This window comes from Amblyomma americanum, chromosome 9, assembly GCF_052857255.1.
Source record: "Amblyomma americanum isolate KBUSLIRL-KWMA chromosome 9, ASM5285725v1, whole genome shotgun sequence".
Classification (NCBI taxonomy): domain Eukaryota; kingdom Metazoa; phylum Arthropoda; class Arachnida; order Ixodida; family Ixodidae; genus Amblyomma; species Amblyomma americanum.
In genome coordinates this window covers 58012102-58032813 of record NC_135505.1, presented here as the reverse complement: position 1 = coordinate 58032813, position 20712 = coordinate 58012102, and positions in this window count along the sequence as shown.

The window sequence follows — 20712 nt, the reverse complement described above, 5'->3', positions numbered from 1 at the left end:
TTATACAGGATGCCTTGTTTCTTCAACGCAGTTCGCTCACTATCGTTCAATAGATATGCTGTTACTTTATCCTCAGAAGCCGCTATCCCCATTTTTCAATGCTCCTAAGTCTTTCTTTACTTTGTACTAGTGGTGTTTCTCATTTCCGTTCGCTTATGCCTTCCACATTAACCTTCTGATTGTATTGGCTACTGTGTAGTTTTGTGTAGAAGTTATCGGCTACATTAAATATGTTACGATATTTGTAATGACAATAACTTCTTTGGCTGTGAACGCCCACATAAAATCTTGCCCTGTCTTTTTTCCTCTTCACCACATTTAGAGCATACTTTGTGCAGAAAATCCATATTAAAATTCATTATGTTCTTTATGCGTTTTCTGAATAGCTTTGATTTCTGCTCTAGTCTGCCTGTGTAAGTTTGAGAATTTCAAGCTTTGGCGTTTCTTAATGAGATTTGTCTCCTGAAAGAGCTTGCCAACGTCCTGTCTAAACATCCACCAGCCTAGTTGTCCGGAGGACTCCGTAATGACGGTTATAAGATCATGGGTAATTTTGTTAGTTTCCTGACCATTGTGCTTGTCGTCCGTGGTTAAACCAAAACGATATATACTGCACTGAGAGATCCGGAATTTGCCAACTTCCTCTCATATAATTAATTCTTTGATGGGCTTTTGCTTCATTAGCTTCTCTAGTTCCCCCTTGATTTCCAAGCTCATTCCAGAACTTGCCATCATGCGGTGCTACTTCCCACATATTCTAGGACAAAAAATGTTCTCGGAACTAGAAATATATTCACTTTTCACTATATTAGTTATAGCTCGGGGTCCGGTCCACTTTGTTTCTTGAGCCCTCGTCTTTTTGCGCTAGAAATTCGAAAAACCTCTGCCAACTAGCCTGCCACAATGTTATCCCAATTTAGTTCGATGACCTCCACGTCCTACACATTTGCGAGGCCAAGGCACAGCCATGATTGTATTTTTTTTAGTCTCACCATTTGGGCTCTTTCACGTCCACTACCACTTATTTCCATTGTGGAAGAAGCAATTGGTGATCTGCCAAATGCTCCCTACTATACCAACAGCCTGTGCCATATCAGCTAGCTGCCTATTCCACAGGTTACTTGTTTGCCTACCTGGCATTAAAGGCACCCATCGGTATAGTGCGCTGTGTTTTTACTTAGCTATTGCCAGCTTCACATCTTCACCGAAGCTTTCGAGGATGTGTTCATCATTGCTCTATGTAGACGCAAACAACTGTACCGATTTCGGTTTGCACGTCTTATTAAGATTTCTTACGAAAACTGTGTTGCTCTCGTTAAAAACGACGAAACTTTTATGTAACCTGAGCGATGAGAAATCGCACATATAGTTCTCGCCTGGCAGCGAAACAAGATAGCACTGTACGTATCGCTCCAAGAGCACAGTAAAGCATCATCTCTCCTACTAATTTCACTAAGCCCATGACATCCCATTTTACAACTAGCTCATCGAGAACGAGCGCTATACCTGCCTCGCTGTAGAAGGCTATATTGTTAAACGTTCCTATATACTTTTTCTAAAGGTGGTTTGTCAGGAGCCAAAACTTAACACCGTCTTCTTCGTCACAGCTGTGAGCGTCGCTTTGTTCGTTTTTTCAGAGTGGCAGGGGACTAATGAAAGAATGTAATTGATGTATTAATGTAGGAATTAGTGGCAAAAATACTACACCAGGAAAATCAAGTTCTGCTGATGGAGTCCGTAGTAGGCTTGGTTCTCCGATATCGGGCCGCATACCATTCTTCCTAATGCAATTCCACAGACACGCGGATTTTTTATCGAGTGGAGGACTGCGCAGTCCATATGCTTGCTAGGTGGCTGCTTTGAGTCTCTTAATTGTTGAACATTGCTTTAGAATTCTTCATATTGAGCTTCGAAACAATGATTATGATCTGCCTGTCTTCCTTTTTGATCATATTATGTGTTTGCCAAGGATTAACTTTTCAAGGCGATAGCATCAGAAAATCGAACATTTCTCTCATTTTATTTTGAATTTTCTCCCCTGCTCCCCCCCCCCGCACGTTCTTGTGAATACAGTCTCTAACTGCATGGCGAATATTACTACAAAAGTCGAGTCTTATTGCTTAATTTTCTGACCTACTCCTCCCATTATGCTTTTGCGGATACAGCCTGTAACTGTACGATGAAGATTACTAGAAAAGTCGAGTCTTATTGCTGAATTTTCTGCTCTACTCCTCCCAGTACGTTTTTGTGTATACAGCCTGTAACTACACGGTGAATATGATTTAAAAAGTCTAGTCGTATTACTGAATTTTCTCTCCTAGTTCTGCCAGTACATTTTTGTGAATACAGCCTGTAACTGCACGGTGAATAGTATTAGAAAAGTCGAGTCTCTCTGCCCAGCGCACTTCTTGACAGACATTTTATGGGTGAGTTCAAGGAGGCCGTTGGGGCTCTGCAGCAAATATAGATAATTTTATCTACCTTTTAGATATGCCTTTCCCGTGCACTGATTCCCAAACACCTACATGACTGCTGAGCCCGCATCTGCATCAAATATTTTCTTTTATTGTATAAAGTTTATAAAAGGGTCGGTTATAGTCTTTTCATATCCGATGTCATGGTGTGAATATGCACTTTGAAAAGTAGCCTATATGAAAGCCAGCCTGGTACGTCGGTTGTCTGAAATCTAAGGCATCTAAAATTCTACTGGCGTCTACCTTACCAACTAAAATGTGGGAAATAGACAGTCAGCTTATCGGTCCCAATTATTTCAATTCCTCCACACACCCATTCTTGTGAATAAACATAATTCTGGCGTTCCTCCAACATTCGTGTGGTTTTTATGTTATGAGTTAGTTCGTGAACAAAGTGACCAAGTTGTTAAAATTAAATAAAATCAACACATTTCAATACGGCTTCTGCGAAGGCTTTGCGGCAGCATCTGGATTATTAAAATCATCACAAAACTCATCCCGTAGCATAGACAGACAAAAAAATACTGATTTATTGACACTAAATTTTTCGATATCTTTTATTCGTGTTTTGCAAAATAAAAAAGGTTTAAACTACAAAAGACGCAAGGTTGTGCTTTATGTTTGATTGCATTAGCAACTACTTCTCAGTCAGAACGCTGTTTGCTGACATTAATTATCATGCATTCCATGTAATATATTTTGTGTCTTGTGTACCACAGGGATGCGCCTTGGCTCCTGTTTTCTTCCTTATTTTCGTAAATTGATCAAATGATTGATCTTAATTTTAATGTAGGGCTCTTAGAAAATAACTGCACACTTCATTATAAATTATAAAGACAATAAAGTAGCCCTTAGCAATGCACTAGAACTTATAACTAAATTGGAGGGCTCTTAGAAAATAACTGCACACTTCATTATAAATTATAAAGACAATAAAGTAGCCCTTAGCAATGCACTAGAACTTATAACTAAATTGGAAGACGACTGGCAGATGACACTTCAAGCTACTACATCTGTAGCTAGGACAATTTCTAGGAAGAAGGATAAATTCCAATTTCAGTGTACCTCTGACCTGAAGTGGAAAGCCCAAATAAATGGAAGCAATTCAACTGCTCTGAAACGAATATTTTTAGTCACCTGACTGAAATCATCCTCCTTTTCAACTAATCTATTAGACTGCAATGTTTTCGTGAGATCTCTTCACGAAAGTATAACATCATTTAGTTTCCTTGTACCAACTATGACATAACCATACTTGAAGCTGTTCAGAGAATAAGCAATCCCATTTGCACTTAACAAATACAAAATACCAGATTTGCCTATTGAAATGGTGAGTAAAAGGAAATCAAATAATTGCAGACTCGTGCTAAATTCTCGCAGCTTAAACTCCGTTTTAACAAGTTAATCGACTGGACACTACTAAATATATTTCCTTTTTCGAAACTAGACAAAATGCGGGATAAATGGTCACAAGCGTTAAGGGAGAATCATTTTCATGCTGACTGCTTCAAAAACAATAATTTCCGCTAGCAATAACACTCTGAGAGCAACCTCAGTCCATCTATCACAAATAGTTCACCACCGAGAGCATTAAATATTGCAGTTGAGAATATGTTGTGTTGTTAGGTAATAATTTCTCGAGTGCTTCTGATTTATAATTATTGTACCCATGCTTATGAGCTTAAATTTTTATTCCAACTATTTACCGTGACGAAAATTAACTACCGATACTTGGTTCATGCCAAACGTTCATAGTATTTCTTGCAGAATATCGGTCTGCATATTCGCCGCCGTTGTGGCTGAGTGGTTATGGCACTCAGCTGCTGACCCGAAAGACGCGTGTTCGATTCCGGTCGCGGTGATCGAATTTCGATGGAGGCGAAATTCTAGAGGCTCGTGTAGTGTGCGATGTCAGTGAACGTTAAAGTACCCCAGGCGGTGGAAATTTCTGGAGCCCTTAACTACGGCGTCCCTCATAGCCTGAGTCGCTTTGGGAAGTTACACCCCCACGAACCATAAACCATCTGTCTGCATATTCTAATAAACAACAATGCTTGTCCATTTTGTTATTTTTTGAATCTTTGTAGCAAAAGTACCCTTATTTAATGCCTTATTTCATTGTACACGTCATAGCTTTTCTGCATTTCCAGTTTTGCAATTTCTTATTTTTTCTTAACATGCTGATCCTTTTAATGCCCTTGTTAATTCTACATTCCTTGCACTATTTCTTTACTGCCTTTTTCCTTACCTACGTCAAGTATAGAAAGAGAGAGGGTTAATTGATAAGAAAGGCAGAGAGGTTGGCCTGAAAAATAAATATCTGGCCTGCTACTCTGCTCTGGGGGACGGGAAGAGGAGATAAAAGAAGGTCACGATGGGGGACGATGATGATGCGAGAAGGCAGATGAAAAACTACTTAAAAAAAAAAACAAGGCACACTTTCTGACATCAAAAACGCGAGACAAGGTCCGTGTCGCTCAAAAAGCGTGAGAGCGCTCACGTTGCCTTTACAGTTCTAAAACTATCTGGCCAAGCGCCGAGGATCAAATCCTCAGAGAGGAGCGATGTGTCCATAGGCGTCAGAGCAGATGCGAGTATGAGTCTTTCACGTGCATACGCTGGACACACCACTAAAACATGTTCTATAGACTCTAGCACGCCACATGTGGTACATTCCGGAGAGTCCGCTTGTCCTATTAAGTGCAAGTATTTGCGCGTGAATGCCACATTTAAACGTAGTCTACGGATAACGCATGCAATAGGGCGATGTATTCCGCGAGGAACTGAAAAGGTCATCGTCGGATCTAGCCGTTGAAGGTGGATGTGGCGGGTGTCTGGCAGGGCCCAGTACCTAGCCGTCGCCCTCCTCATCAATTCCGAATGGAGACAAGTTGTGTCCACTATAGAGAACGGTACAGCTGTACGCAGGCCACTGCTGAAGGCGCTCCTTGCTTCAGCGTCGGCGGTCTCATTTCCATCGAGTCCGCAGTGTCCGGGGATCCACTGAAACACTATACGGTGGCCGTTTCCCTGAGCAAATGATACGAGACTAATGATATCAAGAGCCAGAGCTTGGTAGGCTATGTGGCGTAGGAAGCATCTTAAAATGTGTAGCGCAGGTTTACAGTCGGTGAAAATGCACCACTCCTAAGGCGGTTCTCCGCAGATGTGGCGAATCGATACCCGAAGGCCCACAAGCTCTGCAGCGGTTGAAGTAGACTTGGGTCCAAACATGAATCTGCGGGTCGTCTGTTGTGCAGGGATTGCGAAAGCTGCTGTTGATGCATTTGGAGACGCAGATCCATCCGTGTAGACGTGCACACATTTGTGGTATTCTGACCAGATGTAGGCAAGTGTGAGTTGCTTCAGTCCGCTAACTGGCATCGCAGACTTCTTGATTATGCCAGGGACATGCAGGCAGACTGAAGGCTGAGCCATTACCCATGGGGGCTGCAAGGAATGATGCGGCAGGGCATAGTCTGATGGCAATTCGGAGCGATGGAAGCGCAATGCGCGTGCAAAACTGCTGTCCGGTCGCTCATCAAAAATCTTCGTCAGCGGGTGACAGCGGTGCCGTGTAAGCGCACGTAAATATACACGAAGTAGTTTGTGTGACAGGTAGACCGATATTGGGCACGCACGAGATTCCTCAATCGTGCCTTTGTTCGAGGCACAACGTGGTAATCCGAGGCATATCTTGAGCGCCTGTGCTTGGACACTCTCTAATGTCCACAAGCAGGAAATACTCATGTTAGAGAGTACAGGAAGGCTGTAACGAATGTAGCCAATAAAAAGGGTATAGTAAAGTCGAAGCAAGGATCGCTCTATTGGCCCCCATTTAATGCCTGCCACAAAGCGAAGCACATTGCAAAAATGAGTGTCTTTTCTTTAGCATGTTTATATGCCTCGACCATGACAGATCGCGGTCAATGATAATGCCCAAAAATCTGTGGTGGTAGACATATGGTATTGCAACCCCTTGAAGAGTTACCGGGTAGTGGCAGACAGACATGGGCGTGAATGCGACCACAGCACATTTTTCTGCCAAGTGCAAACCCGGACGCCGTAGGTATCTTGAAGTAGATGACACGGCACGTTGTAATCTCGCACTCATTTGCGGACGTGTCGAACCCGACGCCCAGATGCAGATATCATCAGCATAGGCACTGATGTGAATGTTAGTGAGAAGTTCATTCACCGGTCCAATCAATGCCACGTTAAATAGGGTTGGGCTAAGAAATCCTCCCTGAGGAACTCCACGGCAAACCTGATGACGGGTAGACTCCCCATCAGGCGCAGACATGTAAACAGACCGGCCGTTGATGTAGCTCGCAATCCACGAATACATCCGGCCGCCAACGCCAATGTCGTCAAGGGCATCAAGGATGGCGTCATGAAGAACATTATCGTAGGCCCCCTTGATGTCCAAGAAGACAGCAGCGACGAGTCAGCGATTACGTTTTTCATGTTCCACTGTCGATATGAGGTCGAATACGCTGTCAATCGAAGAACGTCCCCTCCTGAACCCGGTCATCATATCCGGATGGAGAGCATTCTGCTCTAAAAACCATTCGAGCCGCGTCAGCACCATTCGCTTCATAAATTTGCCGACGCAGCTTGCTAGTGCAACTGGCCGGTATGAGGTAAGCTCATCAGGAGGTTTGCCAGGCTTCAAAAGTGCAACCAGGCGGCTTATCTTCCAGTGTTCTGGAACGATTCCGGAAGCCCATGTATCATTGTAGTTACTGAGCAGCACAGTTCGGCCTTCCATGCCAAGGTGAGAGAGGGACGCGTACGAAATTCCGTCAAGACCAGGTGCAGATAGACGCCTACACGAGGAAAGAGCTGCTTCTAGTTCAGGCATCGTGAATAGCATGTCGTAGTGGTCATCTGGTGAAGGTGGTACAAAAGCCTCCAAACTGGTTGATGGTAGCATAGTTGTGCCCACAACTATTTTACAGAATTCTTCTGCAACCTCTACATTATTACGGCGTTGGTAAATAGACAGGGCATGGAAAGGATAGCGTTCCTGCGGGGGTGAACGCAAGCTCCTGGCTACATGCCAAATACGCGACAGTGGTTTGCGAGGGTCCAGCGATGAACAAAACTGCCTCCAACGTTGTCTCCATAGTCTCGCTAGGTGGCGCATTATTTGTCGTTGAGCTCGACGACAAAGGGCAAGATCATACGTGGATTTGGTTCTTCTGTATTTCCTTTCGGCTCGCCGACGGACTGCGCGTAGTCTTTCGAATTCCAGGTCAATAGTATAGCCTGACGTAGGCGCACATATATATCGCGTGGTCTCACTGAGAGAGGACGTAATCAGGCCTTCTATTTTAGATGGTATTGAGAGGTCCACACAGGAAATCTCCACGGACGACCTAAACTCAGGCCAGTCTGTATATCGCACGCGAGACGGAGTAGTAGGTGCGTACCACTTGACGCAAACATACGTTGGAATGTGGTCACTCCCATGTGTTTCCACGTCACTGCACCAGCTGACGTAAAACTGGAGACTTGCTGAAACAAACGCCAGATCCAAGCAGCTGCGTACGACGTGCCGCGCAGAAACCTAGGTGAACCATCGTTGATATTGATGAAGTTCTGGGAGTGCATAGAGTCAAACAGGTTCCTGCCTCGGTTATTCATAACAGCACTGCCCCACTGAGGGTGATGAGCATTAAAATCTCCCACTATGATATGAGGAGCTGGACAACTCTGGATGGCTGAATATAGGTACGAAGTATCAATGGCATCTCTAGGCGGAATGTAGGCACCGATTATCGAAAAGACCCGTCCTTTTAGCGTGACTGTCAAACAGATGTAATGGTTTGTGTTGTGTGGCTGCAGAACTTGGCGGACGTGCGCAATGTCTTGGCGTATGCAAACTAACACTTGGCTAGTTTCGTGTTCTGTGCGAGACCACAGCAGCACGTATCCAGAAAGGCGGAAAGGCGACGGCATGTTGGGCTCACATATAACCAGCACAGGGAAGCGGTACTTGTGGACGCGTTGCCGGAAGTCACTCAGACGACCTCGTAGGCCTCGGGCATTCCATTGCACCACTACACTACGGCCCACGTGCATTGGCACAGATGAGGTGGGTTTTGGTTGTGCCATAATGAATTACTGCAACGCCGCCAAGAGCGGCTCAATGCATCCAAAAACTGCACAACAATCTTTGCTGTTGGCGTGTAAATGACTGAAAGCAGCACGCGCATTGAACACACAAGCTTTTTTAACATTACGCTCACATCCTGACCTTCGGGCTTGCCAAGAGTGTCAGCTGGAGTGGCAACCGGTCTTGGTCTTGCCATGGCGATCTCCTGGATGGCAGAGCAGGCCATTCAGCATCAGAGGAAGAAGGTAACACAAACTCATTAGACTGAGCTACTGCGGTAACATGGGACACGGCCGCAGACGTCTTGTTATCGTTGTTAGGCTCATGCTGCTGTGCCGGCTGAGCTGATACTTCCTGCGGCTGTGGTGCAGGTGGACTAGAATTGTGTGGAAACGGACGACGCCGCCGGGAACGATGTTTGCGGCGACGAATACACGCCGCCGCTTCATGGTGGGTTGAATTGTCCTTCACCATCTTTTTCAGGATGAGTCTTTCGTTTTGCAGCTTAGGGCAATCCTTAGCTGTGGCTTCATGGGCACCCGAGCAGTTGGCGCCCTTTACAGTCTCCGTCGTGCAGGTGTCATGCTGGTGCATCCCGCCGCATCGACGGCAGGATACCTCATTCGTGCAAACAGCACTCACATGACCTATCTTGTTGCACTTGTGGCACTGAACAGGTTTGGGAACATACAGGCGGAAAGGATGCCTCACATAGCCCACCTTGACGTGGGATGGCAGAGGGTCAGTTTCAAAAACTAGTTTGACACACTTGGAGCGCCCGAAACGATGAATGTCAACAATCCGGGCCGTAGATTTAAACAGCGACCAGAGGTCCTTGTCAGCTATCTCTGGGTCAACATCAGTGATAACTCCAGTGGTTGTCTGCTTCCCGCAAGCAACGTAGGAGCGGACCGCCAAGCCACCGAGGACGCTAATTTCTTTCAGCTTGTCTACTGATGCCTGAGATGTAACATCAACTGTCAGGGCATTCTTCCATGCATTAATTCTGACTTCACAGACTTGTCCCGGAACAACCCGGTCGAAAAACTGGGTCAGCCGCTGTCTGTTAATGGTGTTCAGATTAGCCGTCTGCGTTGTAGGAACGAAGGCCACTGAGAAGACACCTGGCTGGTCAACATTCCTCGTAGGCGACTCACCCGCTGTCGATGTCCGGCACAACTTCCTTTTCAGGCGGCGCGACTCAACAAGCGTGAAGCTGCTGCTGTCACAATCCATCGCTGTCACCGTTGTTTCATCAGACGAATCTGGAAGCGCCACATCAGCACTACAGTTGCCACCTGGTAGAGCCGCAGTCTTGTCAACGGCGACCACGGGTGGACGCAGGGGTTGTACTCCCGCCATCCCGAAGGATGACGAGGACACAGTTCACGCACAAAAGCAAAAAAACTGCAGAAAAGTGGAAGAGCTCAAACAAAGAACGTTCGGCACCACCACTTCTTTTTCTTCCTCTACGTCAAGTATAAGTAGTGCACAGAAATACTGAGGACATTATTGTCCTCAAAACTTGGCTACGTTAAAGCACTAAGTAGAAATCCTTCGCAACTTCCCTTACCACTATTGGTAGTGTCATTGCATTCCTTCTCTTTGGGGGCGTAGGTGAAATTTTTTGCCACTCCTATTCTGGCCATGACAACTTTCAGGTAGCGTCGTTTTCTGAAATCAGCCTCAAATCACTAGATAGTCTACTTTTTATTCCTATTAGAAAAAGCTTTTTGATAATCTTCAAAATTCTGCTCGGCCCATTTAATTTATCGTTTTATAGGCTTCCATGCTTTGTCCATTCCAATGGGATCTTTATCCTAGTTTGATAGCTCGACAGTTTGCGTGCTGATTCGGCTCTGTTATTTCAAATTTCGGTCTTTCCCTATATAGCCAGTGTCTACCTACCCTACTCTGTACTGATCTTGCGTACTTATGATATTTTTCTCTTCAACGCAATTCGTAAGCCTTGGTTTTAAGGTACTGTGAGTTCTGGAGTGATGCGCTGAATTCTTCTGCTCCCCCATTACCACTAACCGGTTTATGATCTTTCTCCTTAAAAGGTTGCTCCATTCCTTCTTCAAATTCAGGAACTTTAAAACTTCGCAAATCTATAGTCACTGCACCTCCACAATATGCACAATGCGAGGATGCGCGCATATTAGGCGTTTTCATCGGTACCACCATTAGGGCTCCTGCAAGTGCCACTCCCGATATCCGATTTCATGTAGAAGGTGTTCATGAATTCCAATTGTGTTTCGTTCTGCAAAGTGTACCGAACAGTATGCATATTTGTGACCTTTTCGTTGAAAACAAGTTTTGAGTGATGAGCCATGAAAGCACATATGCCTTGCCCAGTTTGAATGCCATTGATCAAGAAAAGGTTTTTCAAACTACAATGAATTCTAGACACCGGCTCCGCGTCGAGAAAAACAATTGAGATGAACAGCATTACTACGCAAGGCTCCCCGTCGTTACGGTGCCTACTCCTTTGTCGCTTAGAGATTGTTCACATAAGTCAAGTTGCAACTTTCAACACATCTTTGGTATAGAAGTTCCTCGGGCAAGCTATAGCCTTGGAGTCTGTTTACATTGTGATTGATAGATCGGCAAAGATATTCCTTGGATATATTTTCTTATCCAGCATACCAATATTGTGTCTCCCCTCTAGTCACAACATTCTCCCTAATGCTATTGCTTAATGTCAGGGAGCAACCGCTTGTTGGATGCGTTGTCTGAGCTGCAGGCCTGAACCCTTTGGATGCTCAGTTTTACTGCTTCCTATTGACAAAAAACAAGAATTCCTTGCTCTCCGGCACTAAAATGAAGAACTTGTGGCTTAATCTCACTTTAAAATGAATCCCGACACGATTTATGAGACCGTGCATACCTCTTATGCTAAAGAAACAGCAAATGTAATGCGCTTACAAATGGGCCTTCAGATATGTCAACGCATATCAAATCAAGGTACCCTTAGTTCGCAAACAGATGCATGCGAGTCGCCTTAAACCTAGCGTATTGTTATAAACATCAAGTCTGTTTGTACGAGGAATTCTCGCTTTTGAAAAATATGATTCTACGTTTGCCGTTCACATTCGACAGCTCATCGGACGAAAAATCAATTCGGACAAAACAATGCTGACCACACCAGACGAGGATGAATTGGCCTGTGGTGTTTCCGCACGTGATAATTCGAAAGGTCAACGCTAGCTCGTCCACAATGTAGTTTTGCAGATTTTGCACTTGCTTCCAATGCCGCTACACGTATGAGTGCCCAGGAATTGTTTTTTCGTTCATAGTGTGAGATATATGTTGCAACGAACTTTAGGGTAGCTGCCAGTGTAGCGCGTTTGCGGCCAGCGTTTCCAGAGCAGTCACCCTGTTTCAAACACCCGAAACGCTTGTGCATGTGTTGCCAAACGGTTGTGGCTTTTAGCTTCAGCCTACATGGAGCGTTAGGGTACGATGCAGCATTGATGTCTTTGCTGTAACGATGCAGATCTTCAACCTTTAAGCCGGCCGCTTGATCATGGAAGCGGCACTCGTTGCTCCAGAAGTGGTTTATTTGAACGTCACTTTTTCCTTTGATTTCTTATTATTTTGAACGCCACTTGATATTAGAGAAGAGAACAACTTAATGGATAACACAATAAACAAAAGCAAGAAAAGCAACAAAATAAAAATGCAAGTAGTTAGGCTCTTAATTATGCATTCTTCATGTAGTTCATTTTTAAAAATTTGTTGGTCTTACATGACAGCGGTAATTCCGGGAAGGTGGTGCTAATGATATGAAATGCGCAAAATAAAACTTTGGGGACAGGAGTCAGTGATGCAGGAAATAATTTCAACTGTGTCGTCAACGTGGACAGAAGAATAGGGCGTATTCGAGATAAGTGCATCGCACTGGTGGGTGTTCCGGAAGTACATTTTTTATTGCTTGTTTCGTGGTAGAAGCACTGGCAGACCGATTGTGTTTAAGAAGAATGAACCGAGTGGAATAATTGGAGAGTAATACAAAGGAGGCGTACTCAAGTTTCGTGCGGCATAATGTTTTGTAAAGAAGGAATATTAGTGATTCGGGACCAGAACAAATATTATGTCGAAGATATCTGAGCAGTCGATTAGTTAGATATGATATGACTAATATAAAGAGACGATGTTAGGTCTCACGTGATATTTACGCCGAAGGTATCTGTAAGATGTTACTGACTCAAGAATTGTGTAACTAAGAAGGTAGACAGCTGGACGCGACTCATTACGAAGTACGCGCAATCCTTAATATTTATAGCTATTAGGTGACATAAGCCATTCACTGCACGTATCAATAACATGGTTAAGAGCAGTTTAATACGCGTTGACGTCCGGGTCACTAGTAATCTCTAGGAGCGCAGTAACCATCATCGCCAAATATACAGAAATTACAGGTAAAGTGTTTGAATGAGTCTGAAATCTTTATCAAGTTCTCGTGCACAAAAGCAAAAACTGCAGTAAAGTGGAAGAGCTGCAAACAAAGGACGTTCTTCTTCATCCACTTCTTCCTGACACAGAAAGAAGTGGAAGAAGAAGAACGTCCTGACACAGAAAGAAGTGGAAGAAGAAGAACGTCCCTTGTTTGCAGCTCTTCCGCTCTACTGCAGTTTTTTTCCTTTTGTGCGTGAACCGTGTCCTCGTCATCCTTCGGGATGGCGGGCGCACATCCCTTGCGTCCTCCCGTCGTCGCCGTCGAAAAGACTGCGGCTCCAGTGCCGTGGACGTCGCTCATGTGGTGCTTCCAGATTCGTGTGATGAATCTACGGTGACAGAGATGAAATCTGACCGCAGCAGCTTCGCGCTTGTTGAGTCGCGCCGCCTGAAACGGAAGTTGCGCCGGACATAAACAGCGGGTGAGTTGCCTACGAGGACTGCTGACAAGCCAGGAGTTTTCTCAGTAACCTTCGTTCCTACAACGGAGACGGCTAATCTGAACAGCAATACCAGGCAGCGGCTAACCCAGTTTTTCGACCTGGTGGTTCATGGACAAGTCTGTGAAGTCAAAATTAATGCATGGAAGAATGTCCTGACAGTAGATGTTAAATCTCAGGCATCACTAGACGATTTGAAAGAAACTACTGTCCTCGGTGGCATGGCGGTCCACTCCTACGTTGCTCACGGGAAGCGGACTACCACTGTAGTTATCACTGATGTTGACCCGGAGATAGATGACAAGGACCTTCCGGACGCTGATTAAATCTACGGCCCCGATAGTTGACATACATCGTTTCGGCCGCTCCAGGTGTGTCAATTTAGTTTTTGAAACTGACGCTCTCCCATCCCACGTCCAGGTGGGGTGTCTGAGGCATCCTGTCCGCCTGTATGCTCCAAGGCGTGTTCCATGCAACAAGTGCAACAAGATAGGTCATGTGAGTGCTGTTTGCAAAAATCAGGTATCCTGCCGTCGATGCGGTGGGATTCACGAGCATGACACCTGCACGACGGAGATTAGAACGTGCGCCAACTGCTCGGGTGCCCATGAAGCCACAGCTAAGGACTGCTCTAAAATGAAAAACGAAAGACTCATCCTGAAAAAAGATGGTGAAGGACAATTCGACCCACCATGAAGCGGCGGCGTGTATTCGTCGCCGCAAACATCGTTCCCGGCGGCGTCGTCCGGAACCACACAATACTAGTGCAGCTGCACCAAAGTCGCAGGAAGAATCAGCTCAGTCCGGCACTGCGGCATGAGCCTAAAAACGATAACAAGACGCCTGCGGCAGTGGGCCATGTTACCGCAGGGGCTCAGTCTGATGCATTTGATTTATCAACTTCCTCTGATGCTAAATGGCCTGCTCTGCTATCCAAGGAGACCGCCACGGCAAGACCAAGACTGGTTGCCACTCCAGCTGTCTGCTGGCAAGCCTGAAGGTCGGCATGTGAGCATAATGTTAAAAAAGCTAAGGTGTTCAATGCGCGTGCTCCTTTCAGGCGTTAGCACGCCAACAACAAAGATTGTTGTGCACTTTTTGGATGCACTTGAGCTGCTCTTGGTGGCATTGCAATAATTCACTATGGCACAACCAAAACCCATCTCCTCTGTGACATTACATGTGCGCCGCAGTGTAGTGGTGCAATGGAATGCCCGAGGCTTACGCGGTCGACTGAGTGACTTCCGGCAACGTGTTTATAAGTACCGTTTCCCTGTGCTTCTTATATGTGAGCGCAGCATGCCGTCTCCTTTCCGCCTTTCTAGGTACGTGCTGCTGTGGTCTCGCGAAGAAGACGAAGCAAGCAACGTGATAGTTTGCATACGTCAAGACATTGCGCACGACATCCGAGTCCTCCAGCCACACAACACAAGTCATTACATCTGTTTGACAGTCACGCTAAAAGGACGGATCTTTTCGATAATCGGTGCCTACATTCCACCTAGAGATGCGTTTGATACTACGTGCCTATATTCAGCTATCTAGAGTTGACCAGCTCCTCATATAATAGCGGGCGATTTTAATGCTCATCACCCTCAGTGGGGCAGTGATGTTATGAATAACCGAGGCAGGAACCTGTTTGACTTTTTGCATTCTCAGAATTTCGTCAATATCAACGACGGTTCACCTACATTTCTGTGTGGCACGTCGTACAGCAGCTGCTTAGATCTAGCGTTTGTTTCAGCAAGTCTCCAGTCTTACGTCGGATGTTGCAGTGACGTGGAAATATGGGAGCGACAGCATTCCAACGTATTTATGCTTCAAGTGGTAAGCAATTACTACTACTTCGTCTCGTGTGGGATATACAGACTGGCCTGCGTTTCGACCATCCGTGGAGACTTCCTGTGCAGACCTCACAACACCGTCCAAAATAGAAGGCCTGATTACGTCCTCTCTCGGTGATACCACGCGGTATATATGTGCGCCTACGCCAGGATCTACTATTTACTTGGAATACGAAAGACTACGCACAGTCCGTCGGTGCGCCGAAAGAAAATACAGAACTAAATCCACGCATGATCTCCCCTTTTGTCGCCGAACTCAACGACAAATAAACCGCCACCTCGCGAGACAACGGAGACAACGTTGGAGGCAGTTCTGTTCCTCTCTGGACCCTGGCAAACCACTGTCGCGTATTTGGCATGTAGCCAGGTGCTTGCGTTTACCCCCACAAGAACGGTATCCTTTCCGTGCCATGTCCATTTACCAACTCCGTAATAATGCAGAGGTAGCAGAAGATTTCTGCAAAATGGTTGTGGGCACAACTCCTGTAGCATCAAACAGTTTGAAGGCCTTTGTGCCACCTTCACCAGACGACCACTACGACATGCTATTTACGATGCCTGAAGTAGAGACTGCTCTTTACTTGTGTGGGCGTGCATCTACACCTGTTCCTGGCGGGATTTCATATGCGTGTCTCTTTCACCTTGGCCTGGAAGGCCCAAATGCGCTGCTCAGTTGCTGCTATGGTACATGAGTTTCCGGAATCGTTCCAGAACACTGTAAGATCAGCCGCCTGGTTGCTCTTTTCAAGCCTGGAAAGCCTTCTTTTGAGCTTACCTCATACCGGCCAGTTGAACTAGCAAGCTGCGTCGGTAAATTTGTGAAGCGAATAGTGCTGGCGCGCAGGGGACGACGGTATGCGCGGCTGAGCATAGACCTTGATCAGTCTTGCCTTTGTCAGGTTAACCACATACGTTATCTGGGCGTCACTATTGACTCACGTCTACAGTGGCGACGAGCTGTGGACTCGATTGTGACTTCACTATCTTCGCGTCTCAATGTGCTTCGTAGAGTTGCTAGTGAGCAATGGGGAAACCATCCTGCTTCAATGATCAAGCTTCACGATGCCCTGGTGACAAGCCGCATAATGTACCAGCTCCCCTTAATTTCCCCCTCGGTATCGCAGCTGGAACGCCTTGAGGTTTTACACAGAATGGGACTAAGGAGGGCTCTAGGCGTTCCGCAGGCTGCTCCAAACAATGCAGTACTGTATGAGTCTCAATCGAAACCTCTCCAGCTAGCGGCTTCACAAAGACTTTTGCTGCAGATTGGCCGCCTCAGAGAGACTGTTGCCGGGAGAGCGCTTCTACAGCACGTTCGAAAGAGATCTGAGTCCCGGGCGTACTTGGCCTTAAATACTCTTCGTTCTCTGGGTCTCGACCTTCGAGATCGACCTAAGACGTTGAAGCCACCTTGGTCCTTTCCGAGCCTCGATTGTTCCTTGACAATTCCCCACGTTCGCGCTAAGCGGAATTCTCCTTTAGCGGCAATGCGTTCGCTCATACTGGAACATCTTGAGACCGAATATGCCAGTCATCTTCAAATTTTTACAGACGGCTCTGTGGACAAGGTCAGAGGATCTAGTGAAGCTGCTTTTCATATTCCGTCTTTGAAGTACGATTGGTCTGTTCGTTTTACTAAAGTCGTGTCCTCCACAATGGCCGAAAGCGTTGCCATTGAGGCAGCTCTAAAGAAGCTACGGTGTTGTACGCCTCAACCTACTGTCATAATTACGGATTCAAAATCTGCCCTTCAAAGGTTAGTGTACGGGTTCCCCACTGACGCCTTGAGTCTTAGATCCCTACATTTGGTGCAGAATCTACATAGCAAAGGCTTCTCTATACGCTTTCAATGGGTGCCCTCGCACATAGGTGTCTTAGGCAACGAGATAGCAGACAACTTCGCCCATACAGCTCTCTCCGGGATTCAAGTACATGGAGTCCCTCATGAAGTCAAGCAAATGTTCAGAGATGTGGTGCTGTGCCTCTTCAGTTCTTTGTAGAGCTCTCCTCATCAGCCATGTGTGACCAAGGGTCTCAAAAGGTACCAAGCCACTTTGCTGCACCGCGTTCGCACGAATTCTGCTCGTACGCCGGCGTGGATGTATAAGACTGGCCTAGCGTTGTCACCATTGTGTTCAACGTGTGGTGTGTGTGGTGGCATAGAACATTACCTCTTGTGCTGTACTTTGTACAACGCGGAACGGGCTGTGTTATTCGGATCCCTCAAGAAGGCAGGAGTTCCTCACAGTTCTCTTCAGGACATTGTTTTCCCGCGCGGGAGCCAGTCGAGTAGAAGGGATGCTTCTCGCCTTCTTCTACTTTACCTGCAGGACACGGATTTGGCCTCCACATGGTGACCTCAGGAGTGTCAATTTGGGTTTTTACGGACAGTGTTTTTGTGATTTCTATTTAAGTGTCGCTACGGTGGAGCAATTGCCGGCAGCAACTGCAAGGCTAATCCCACCGGTGGCTTACAACCACTCAACTCAACTCGAATGGTTTTTAGAGCAGAATGCTCTCTATCCGGACATAATTACCGGGTTCCGGCGGCGACCTTCTTCGATTGACAGCGTAATCGACCTCATATCAACAGTGGAGCATGAAACACGTAGTTGCCGACTCGTCGCTGCTGTATTCTTGGACATAAAAGGGGCCTACGATATTGTACTTCACGACGCCATCCTTGATATCCTTGACGATATAGGCGTTGGCGGCCGGATGTACTCGTGGATTGTGAGCTACCTCAACGGCCGGTTTATTTGCATGTCTACGCCTGATGGAGAGACCACCCGTCATCAGGTTTGTCGTGGAATTCCTCAGGGAGGAGTTCTCAGTCAACCCAATTTAACGTGGCATTTATTGGACCGGTGTGTGAACGTCCCACTCACATTCACATCAGTGCCTATGCTGATTTTATCTGCATCAGGGCTTCGGGTGCCACACGTCCACAAATACGCACGAGATTACAACGTGTCGTGTCATCTACTTCAAGGTATCTACGACGGCAAGGTTTGCACTTAACGGCTGAAAAATGGGCTGCGGTCGCATTCACGCGCAAGTCTGTCTGTCGCTACCCGGCAACACTTCAGAGGGTGGAAATATCATATGTCTCCCACCACAAATTTCCGGGAATTATCATTGACCGCGATCTGTCACGTTCGAGGCATATAAATATACTAAAGAAAAGACTCACTCAATTTTGTCATGCCCTTCGCTTCGTAGCAGGCATTAAATGGGGCTCGACGGAGCGTTCCTTGCTAAGACTTTACGATACTCTCTTATGGGCTACATTGGTTACAGCCTTCCTGTACTCACCGCCAAGTGCATTTCCTGCATGCGGATATTCGAGAGTGTCCAAGCACAGGCGCTCAAGATATGCCTCGATTTACCACGTTGTGCCTGGAACAAAGGCACGATTGAGGAATCTTGTGCGTGCCCAATATCGATCTACCCTTAACACGAACCACTTCGTATATATTTATGCGCGCTTACATGGCACCGCTCTCACCCGCTGACGGAGATTTTTGATGAGCGACCGGACAGCCGTTTTCCACGTGCACTGCGCTTCCATCGATCCGAATTGCCATCAGACCATGCCCTGCCGCATCATCCCTAGCAGCCACCATGGGTAATGGCTCAGCCTTCAGTATGCCTGCATGTCCCTGGCATAATCCAGAAATTTGTGATGCCAGTTAGCGGACTAAAGCAACTTGCTCTTTCCTACACCTGGCAAGAATACCAAAACTGTGTGCACGTATACACGGATGGATCTGCGTCTCAAAGGCATCAACAGCAGCTTTCGCAATCCCCGCTGAGCAGACTACCCGCAGATTTATTTTAGGACACAAGTTTACTTCAACCGTTACAGAGCTTGCAGGGCCTTCGGGAAGCGATTCGCCACATCTGCGGAGAACCGCCTCAGGAGTGGTGCATTTCCACTGACTGTAAACTTGCGCTACAAATTTTGGGATGCTTCCTACGCCACACCGCCTACAAAGCTCTGGCTCTTGATATTAGTCTCCTGTCATTTGCTCAGGAAAATGGCCATCGTATAGTGTTTCGGTAAATCCCTGGACAATGTGGATTCGATGAAAATAAGACCGCCGACGCTGAAGCAAGGAGCGCCTTCAGCAGTGGCCTGCGTACAGCTGTGCCGTTCTCTTGATTGGACACCATTTGTCTCCTTTCGTAATCAATGAGGAGTTTGACGTCTAGGTACTGTGCCCTGCCAGACACTCGACACATACAGCTTAATCGGCTAGATCCGTCGATGACCTTTTCTGTTACTTGCGGAATACCACGCCCTATTGCATGCATAATCGATAGATTACGTTTAAACGTCGCCTTCACGCGCAAATACTTGCACTTAATAGGACAAGCAGACTCCCGCGACTGTACCACATGTGGCGTGCAAAAGACTATAGAACATGTTTCAGGGTTGTGTCTAGGATATAAACGTGAAAGACTCATGCTTGCACCTGTTTTGAAGTCTATGGACACAAGGCCCCTTTCGGAGGATTTGATCCTCGGCGCTTGGCTACATTGTTTAAAAACGGTACAGGCAACGCGATCGCTCTCACGCTTTTTAAGCGACACGGACCTTGCCTCGCGTTGGTGATGTTAGAAGCTCTGCCTGTTTACGTATTTTGTCATCTGCCTCCACCCATCATCATCACCTCCCGTCGTGACCTCCTTTTTTTCTTCTCTTTCCGTTCCCTAGTGCAGAGTAGCAGGCCAGATATTTTGCAGGCCAACTTCTCTGCCCATCAAGTCAATAAACTCTCTCTTCTAAAGAGGAGCAGGGGGATGCAAAAGCGAGCCTTCAGGCACTCGAGAGTAGTTGGCCGCGCTGCAAGTTGAAGTATCATTGTTGCAAGATACATAGAAAGCCATGACAAAGAAATCATTCTATCCACCTAATTATTTTGAGGTCAAGGTCAACATGCGCTAACATTAAGTGTATTAGATGTGGGGGCGACAACAGAGCCCTGCGGCACTCTTCACTTCCAATAGAGGAGTGCCGCAGGGCTTCGTTCTCGCCCCCACATTATTTAATGTGGCTTTAATTCCTCTTGTTCGAGCCCTTGAGCCCATACCTTCTATCTGCGTACTTGCGTATGCCGATGATATAACCTTGAGGTGCTGTCATCCAGATGCGTCATCAGTCTGTCCTTCAACACGCGCTGGATGTATTGACATCTCTCCTCCCACCTCTGGGTCTAACACTCTCTCCTACTAAATCATGTTTCATTCGAATTGGAAATAAAGCCGGCTTACGGAAAGCTCCCCCTTTAAATTTTACGGTACATAATTCTCTGATTCCTCAGGTAGAAACTGTTCGTATTCTTGGTATTCTCCTCCATACATCTGGG